This window comes from Myxine glutinosa, chromosome 8 (assembly GCF_964187855.1).
Source record: "Myxine glutinosa chromosome 8, kmMyxGlut1.1, whole genome shotgun sequence".
NCBI classification, from domain to species: domain Eukaryota; kingdom Metazoa; phylum Chordata; class Myxini; order Myxiniformes; family Myxinidae; genus Myxine; species Myxine glutinosa.
This window is the reverse complement of record NC_136268.1, coordinates 141,204,822-141,213,802: the sequence shown is the minus strand read 5'-3', so window position 1 is coordinate 141,213,802 and position 8,981 is coordinate 141,204,822. Positions and strand designations below refer to the sequence as shown.

Genomic DNA, 8,981 nt, shown 5'->3' with positions numbered 1-8,981 from the left:
AGTAGCCTTCAGATTGCCCATGCTTGGCTACAATCTTGTGTCTGACCTGCTCAGACAATTTTCTGGTTTTTGTTCTTTTCTGGTTTTCGAGAAGCACCGAGTCTAACAACACCTCCCCCCCCCCCCCCCTGCCCCCAACGTGGTAAAGGCTCAATAAAGCTCCGAATGTTCCCTCCACGGTGCACACGAAAAACGCGATCGACCGTCACGATGCCAGCGCCAGACAGAGGGGGAGAGTGAGAGGGATTACGTCTGTGGTTGTGGCGTGGGCTAAGCCCAATCGGCAAATGTGCTGGGTTCCGTCGGCTTGTCGGTGTTGTGACTAATGGAGCCCATTGCACGGCCGGCTGAATGAATGTAAAAAAAAAACAAAAAAAAAAACGTGAAAAATCACAAGGGTCAATTCCACACTGGGGAATTAATCTTAAGCCCTGTCTAGTTAACACAATAACCACGCCCCTTATGGAGACATGCAAACACTCTTCACCTGACAGGTTCCCTACTTATGAGATCAAGGTTCTTCTTCTTCGCCTCCATGGTCCATTGCTCCTACTAAAACCTATACGATCCTAACTCCATTATGGCAATTCGTCACCTACCCCCACAAGCGTCACGGTATTCAACCCCCTGCGTCAATAATTTGTAGACGCTCCACTGGCAGCGATTACAGGTTTGTGTCTTCTTGGGTATTTCTCTATCAGCTCTGCACATCAGGATTTGGGGGTTTCGCCCATTCCCTGATAAAGGTCCTTCTTGCCCAGTTGCTCAGTTTGGTCGGACGGCCAGCTCCAGGAAGAGTCTGGGTAGTTCCATAATCTACCAGAAGGATGCATACTGCACCCTTCCTCATCGCGCTCAGTAGTCTGTAAAGACAGGATCCAACCTTTCACGGTATCATTTTGTTGCTTTTATCTAAATCCTGTAACATATTATCTTGTGGTGCACTTGCAAAACCATTATTTAAGCTGGAGTGCAACATGACTTATTTGTGGTGCCTGGCAAATTCTGCCGCATGATCCTGCAAGCTCTGATGCGAAGAGAAGAGAACGTTTCTGACCTTTTGCCTCCGAGTGACGACATATTGTAAAAGACAATATTGTCTCTTTCTGTTTCTAAAAGAGCCAATATTATCCCTTTCTCAAAATTGAGCACAGAAAATTAACATGCATTGTGTTTAATGATCCCATTGAGTTCTTTATTTTAATTGGAATAGATTGATATCCGTCATATTTAGCTGTCATGTAATGCCCCTCTGGAATGCATAACAGCATTCAGGAGATGTACATCTATATCTTTTTGTATAGCTGCACTATTCCGGAGTGTCTAATCTTCCAAAAGGTTGAAGAGGGTGTGAAGAGACAAGCACCTCGGCCTATCTTTATTCGCAGACTAATTAGGCACGATGAAGACTCGGTCAAGCACGCTACGTGACAACAACTTCAAGCTCTATGAGCAAGACTTGGTGCCTCTGTTTGGGAATCTGAAATTGATTGGTAAATGCCCTTTAATCATCACCAGGGAAATAATCAACTCCACGGAGGTTTCGTGAATGGAATATATTTTTCAAAAGTTATTCACGACGTGTAACGTATCATTGTTATGGTGTAGGGAGGTGGTGAAATTTGAATGATCGCTCATTAAAAAGAGTTTTTGTAAATGATTTTTAATATGCTAATTGTCCTCTCTCTCTCTTTCTCTCTTTCTCTCTCTTTCTCTCTCTCGTTTTTCCTTTTTCAGTTTTATTTCAACATCACAAAGGACAAACTCGGGAGAAGTTGAACACATGCTCATTGTGTCCTGAGGATTTTGCACACTCGTCCACATTGAGACAAAATTTGTGAAGAATCAGCACAAGCGTTGTAAAGATTTTGTGGTTATCAGCATCAAGTCAAAAGGATCAAATGGAGATGGACACATCAAGTTGTGGGAGGACTGCGTTGCACCTGCTGAAACCCGCGAATGAAGATAACAACCAACGAGGGAAGTTGTACAAGTGTTATGTGTGTTCAAAGGTTTTTCGTCGATCATCAAACTTAAATCGCCACAACCTAATTCACACAGGGGAGAAGCCATACAAGTGTTCCGTGTGTTCTCAGGTTTTTAGTCGTCCAGTAGCCTTAAATAAACACAGACACATTCACATTGGGGGGAAGCCATACAAGTGTGCTGTGTGTTCAAAGGTTTTTCGTCGTTCATCAAGCTTAAATAGCCACAACCTAATTCACACGGGGGAGAAGCCATACAAGTGTGCTGCGTGTTCAAAGGTTTTTCGTCAATCATCAAACTTAAATCGCCACAACCTAATTCACACGGGGGAGAAGCCATACAAGTGTGCTGTGTGTTCAAAGGTTTTTCGTCAATCATCAAACTTAAATAGCCACAACCTAATTCACACGGGGGAGCAGCCATACAAGTGTGCTGTGTGTTCAAAGGTTTTTCGTCGTTCATCAAGCTTAAATAGCCACAACCTAATTCACACGGGGGAGAAGCCATACAAGTGTGCTGTGTGTTCAAAGGTTTTTCGTCGTTCATCAAGCTTAAATAGCCACAAACTAATTCACACGGGGGAGAGCCATACAAGTGTGCTATGTGTTCAAAGGGTTTTCGTCATTGGGCAAGCTTAAATCGCCACAACCTAATTCACACGGGGGAGAGCCATACAAGTGTGCTGTGTGTTCAAAGGGTTTTCGTCATTCATCAAGCTTAAATACCCACAACCTAATTCACACGGGGGAGAAGCCATACAAGTGTGCTATGTGTTCAAAGGGTTTTCGTCATTGGGCAAGCTTAAATCGCCACAACCTAATTCACACGGTGGAGAAGCCATACAAGTGTGCTGTGTGTTCAAAGGTTTTTCGTCAATCATCAAGCTTAAATCGCCACAACCTAATTCACACGGGGGAGAAGCCATAAAAGTGTGCTGTGTGTTCAAAGGTTTTTCGTCAATCATCAAGCTTAAATAGCCACAAACTAATTCACACGGGGGAGAAGCCATACAAGTGTGCTGTGTGTTCAAATGTTTTTCGTCATTCATCAAGCTAAAATCGCCACAACCTAATTCACATGGGGGAGAAGCCATACAAGTGTGCTGTGTGTTCAAAGGTTTTTCGTCATTCATCAAGCTAAAATCGCCACAACCTAATTCACATGGGGGAGCAGCCATACAAGTGTGCTGTGTGTTCAAAGGTTTTTCGTCGTTCATCAAGCTTAAATAGCCACAACCTTATTCACACGGGGGAGAAGCCATACAAGTGTGCTGTGTGTTCAAAGGTTTTTCGTCGTTCATCAAGCTTAAATAGACACAACCTAATTCACACGGGGGAGGAGCCATACAAGTGTGCTATGTGTTCAAAGGTTTTTCGTCGTTCATCAAGCTTAAATAGCCACAACCTAATTCACATGGGGGAGAAGCCATACAAGTGTGCTGTGTGTTCAAAGGTTTTTCGTCATTCATCAAGCTTAAATAGCCACAAACTAATTCACACGGGGGAGAAACTGTAGAAGTGTGCTGTGTGTTCTCAGGTTTTTAGTCGTCCAGTAGCCTTAAATCAACACAGACACATTCACATTGGGGACAACCCATACAAGTGTGCTGTGTGTTTGAAGGTTTTTAATCAGTTATCAAATTTAAATAAACACAAACTAATTCACATGGGGGAGAAGACACCGCACAGGAGAAACTCACCCACATGTGGAGATAGCAGCCAACAACACAAACATACACACCTATACATGCATTTTGGACACGCACACAATCGCACAAACACGAAGGTGGATACTTTGAGACCTGGGTTGCACCTTCTGAAACATGTGTAAGGGATTTCATTCGAAACTCAGGCTAATTGGGGGCAATATGACCCATTTGCCTCCCTAGCGTCTGACTGTCTGGTTTTGGGAAGCTGTTGACAAAATCTTTGTTTGCCCTTGCATCAACATTCTTTTTTTATGAGCAGCTCCCGGCCTGCTGAGCCTTTCTCCTTGCTACAATCTTTGAAACTGGGGAAATGTTTTAAGTGCCTTGTCCTTTGAAGAAAAGTATATGAAGCAGAATACAAATTGTGATTCCTTGAGATGTTGTTGGTTGCTGGCTGTGTGAGGTCCAAAAGGTGCTACTAGCTTGTGCGCCCATATATCTACCATGCATGTTATCCTTATCCCTCAATAAACCTTGCACAGTGTCTGAGTTGAGGTGCTTATTCCAGAACCGAAGGGATTAGGGAATCCATGACACATGCATATGGAGATAACAAGCAACGGGAGAAGCAAAGAGTACATATGGAGTGTTAGACTAATTCTGAAGTCATCGCTCTCTCCATTGAAAAAAATCAAAACTATAAACCAATGTGCAGTGCCGGTATTGCTGTATCGCTGTGTATTTATGAACTGGCCACAATCGGAGATCAACAACTTGTACACCAAAACACCAAAGTGTTCTTTGTTCAAAGTTTTTCGTCAGCGATGGGGTTTATTTACGCACAAAAACATTTATCACCATTGAGAGTTCTTGCACGTTATCTATTTTCAGGGTTTTGCACATTTCTCCACATTAAATATGCAAAACATTATGTTGAGAAGCCAATTGATGAGTTTCTAAAGAGTAGACAACCCTTTTGCAAGGGTTGCTGCGGTTACATCTTGTGCAGGTGATGAATGTGCAGGTGTTGAACAAACCTTGTGCAGGTGTTGAATTGTTTTGTTTTTATTTTGAATTTTTGAGTGGCATTTTGACAATTTTTGTGTATTTAACCGGATTATTTGCTTTGATATTTTTATTACGAGTTGATCTTTATTCTCTTTGAATCGCTGCAAAAAAAATAAAGGTGCATATAACCGGATTATATGTATTTTTTTTATTCCAAGTTCTTGTTTATAGTCTTTGAAATCTCTGTAAAAAAAAGTGAAAATCGTCAAATATCTTCTCTGATTGCGTTATCTTTTTTTGTGAGGAATACTTTTTCTTCTCGACAGAGGAGAGGGTATCTGATTTGGGTCTGTTTGTCTGCACAGAATGTCAGTAGTTGCATTAATTACATTAGACCCCCATCGACCCCTTTATAGCACTACAACCCCACCCCCATTACACCATTTAGATAACGATATCTTGGTAATATACGGATCATTATTTAGTCATTGAAAGTTGTGACTAGTACTAATATCAACCCCCCACCCCCCATTGGCAAGCACCTCAGTACCAAGTGTAGAAGTATAAAACTTCGAAGTAAGCGAGTTATCGCGGGCATTCCAATTGAAACCTGTCCCTCGTCCTCTTAATTAATAAAATGTATTGTAATGACAACAAACTCCGATGTATTGTTAATGAGATATAAATAGTTCAGTTCTTTGATGAATCTTAAGGTGGGTTTTCACGGGACACGCGAACGATGCGAATGTCGAAAAAATGGCAAAGTCCAACATTCGTATTTTAGGCTCCAAAAGTTCGCCAAACATGCGCGGGGGTTCGGAAGCGTCGTCAATTGTTCGCAGGAGTCGTTTTTTGTTCGGCGGGAATTTCAAACTTTTTTTTGAAATTTTAAATTTTTGAAATTTTTGAAATTTCAAAAAAGTTTGAAATTCCCGCCGAACAAAAAACGACTCCTGCGAACAATTGACGACGCTTCCGAACCCCCGCGCATGTTTGGCGAACTTTTGGAGCCTAAAATACGAATGTTGGACTTTGCCATTTTTTCGACATTCGCATCCTTCGCGAACCGTTCGCGTGTCCCGTGAAAACCCACCTTAAAATACGAATGTTGGACTTTGCCATTTTTTCGACATTCGCATCCTTCGCGAACTGTTCGCGTGTCCCGTGAAAACCCACCTTAAATAGTAATCATGCCTCTGGATGGTACATGGGCAAAAATGGCCACTACTACCTCTGGTGCAGGTGGGAACCGCCCTGCCCACCCGTTTAAGGCGTTAACAAGGAAGCATGGGGTGAAATGCGAGTTGGGACAAATCACCCAAATAGAGGCCTATGTAAAAGCACTCGCTAGTGTGGTTGATCCAGCAACGATAGTTGCAGCCTCGAAAATGTATGGACGAGCTGTGTTCTTTCTTAACTCAGAGGCTGCAGCAAACAAGGCCATTGAGAAAGGGATTAGTGTGGGAGGACTCTTTGTACAAGTCGAGCCACTCTCAAGTCTTGGTACAAGGATAATTATATCTAATATACCTCCTTACATGCCTGACAATGTCGTGGTGCCTTTCCTGGAACGACTGGGAGTGTTGAGATCACCCATCAAGCCTGTGTCTTTGGGCTGTCATGAGCCCTCCCTACAACATGTCTGGTCTTTTAAAAGACAAGTCTCCATTGAATTGGGAAAGGATGCTGAATGCGAGGGGTCGTTTGTTATTCCTTTTGACGGAAAGAATTACAGGGTGTTTTATATGACAAACGAACCCCGTTGTTTTGTATGCAAAGCGAAGGATCACAGGAGAGCAGACTGCCCCACTATCATTAAAGAGGTTGCAGCTCCTCAACGTCCAGATCAGCCTCGAGAGGATCCCAGCGTCACTGAAGGTATGCTAAGAGAGGCGGCTGCTCCTTTGTGCTCGAGGGCAGTGGCCCCTCAAGAAAGTTCTATACCAGCTTCTCATCCCATCTCTTCTGCTGCCATAAATCAATGGCAGGCAGTGGGAGCAGGGAAGGCAAAGAGAGCACAGAAGAGGAAATCAGAACCCGCAGAGGATGGGACCACGGAACACCCTGGTACAATTGAGGATGACACGGGAAGTAATGTGTCAAAGGGATTTGTATGGCCGAGTATTCTGAAGGAGAAGAGAGTGGTAACCCAATCTGAAGAAATGGAAGAAGAAGAAGAAGAGGAAACTATTCATCAAACGACAGGAAATGGAGAGTCTTCTCTCTCAGATCCACCCAAAGACAGTTTGGATAATGAACAGGAAGGGAGACCGTCAGGTAGTAAACCCAGCATGGCAAAGATAAACAACCTAGAGGTATCTGACTTGACAGGGCCAAACGATACTGTGATGTTGGTTCCTGAGAAAATGCATCCAATAATAACAACTGCAACGAAGCTTCAAAATAAACCAGGGATTGAAACATCTGCAAGAGCAGTTCTAAACCGAAGGATTAACACCGAAGTTTCAAAGGATTCTGAAGTAGCATTCATCGGTGGGACAGACAGAGAGAGGGAACCAGACACACAAGTATCAATAAAGTTGCTGGCACTGACCGACATCTCAGGTGATGTCACTTCACTCACTGTTGGCGCAGAAAGGGGAATAGTTGAGCACATCTCTATTTTACCACCCCAAAAGGTTGGATCTCCTATACCAACTGAGGAGGAGGCATCCATTCCCACAGGTGAAGCAATGTCCACCGCATCAGAGCCAAAGGAGCGTTCCTCTGCGCCAGAAGATTATGCCAAGTCAGCCTTGAGAGACGACATGGCAGAAGACTTGATACATTGTACAAGTACACCAAAGGAGAAGGATCTTGAACATCCAGACAGCGATGATGAGGAAAGTATTGGTGATGGGGAAGACTATCAAGGGTCACTGACTGGTTTAGAGACAGACCTACCTGCAGGACGCCATTCCTGCATTCCCAGCCAGGAGATACTCGAGTTCCTGGAACAAAGCTTGCATAGCAGGAAGAAAGTGGAAAATGCGCTGAAACGGTGGAAAGATTATGACTTGCTAGTGCATTCCTTGTATGTGCTAAGGAGAGAGGGACATAAAACAAGGACTTCAGGCTCGGCCGAACAAGCCCGAGTCAGGAAATTTCTCACAAAGTTGTTGAGTTACGGGCCTGAATATAAATTAGTTTAGGAGGATGAATTTCACAGAAACAAAACTCTCAATACAATAATGACATCAAACTTACGAATAGGATCATTGAATGTCAATGGCTGTAAGGATGCATTCCGTGTGCACCAGGTATTGTCATTCTGTGTGAAGGAAAAACTTGAAGTAACCTTTCTGCAGGAAACCCACACGACCCCAGAGGCTGCATCCCGATGGGAAAACCAATGGGAAGGCTTGGCCTTTTTCAGTCACCTAACGGACACATCTTGTGGAGTGGCTACCCTCTTTTCACCAAAGAGTACACCTGAAATACTTGTCGTAAAGGAAGCCAGTGTGGGGCGGTTGCTACATATAAAAGCAAAGTTTGAAGAATTTGTTGTCAATTTCGTCAACATTTATGCACCTTGTGTAGGAGTTGCAAGGGGGATTTTCTTCAACCGGTTGCAGAGATTCATGCTCACCTTGCCTGGTGAAGAGTGTGTAATTCTTGGAGGAGACTTTAATTGCACTCTAAACCCCTCCCTTGATCGAATAGGTCAGGAGCCGCATAATCCCTCTGTAAGAATATTACAACAAACCATAACACTGTTAAACTTGAGGGATACTTGGCACATACAACACCCCACAGACAGAACATTCACGTATTCGAGTATCAGAGGTGGTCATATATCACAATCCCAGCTCGATAGAATTTACGTGTCTCACCGTTGGTGTAAGAGTGTCAGTGACTCCGGCATAAAAGTTGCCCATTTCACAGATCACAACTTGGCCTGGATTAAGTTTTCCCTGGCGGAAACAAGGCGAGGCCCTGGCTTGTGGCACCTGAACAATGCTTTAAGTCAGGATGAAGCCTTTTTGTCAATATTTTTGAATTTTTGGCAAGCCTGGAGGAATAAAAAAGGAGATTTTTGCTCACTTGGATTCTGGTGGGATGTAGGCAAGGTACGATTGAAATTGCTGTGTCAGGAATACTCGTATGGATCGAGCAAAACACTTGGGTTAGGGATCAAAAGACTGGAAGAGGAACTGCTGCACCTTGAGAAGCACCTGGCCACACTTACCTCTACTGAACTGCAGGCATACCAAGAAAAAAAGAGCACCCTTAAAGCAATGTAGTCGTGTGAAGGCACGAGGGGTGTATGTGCGCTCTCGTTTGCAGTTTATTTCTGAGGATGAATATGTCCTGAATTATCTCAAAGGGGTGGAAAAAC

The 8,981-nt window shown here is 43.5% G+C and overlaps 1 pseudogene; it reads left to right on the top strand.

The window, feature by feature from the left end:
* The first annotated feature begins 2,587 nt into the window (after positions 1–2,587).
* On the top strand, positions 2,588–3,816 carry LOC137412363 (uncharacterized; annotated as a pseudogene).
* Positions 3,817–8,981: the final 5,165 nt, after the last annotated feature.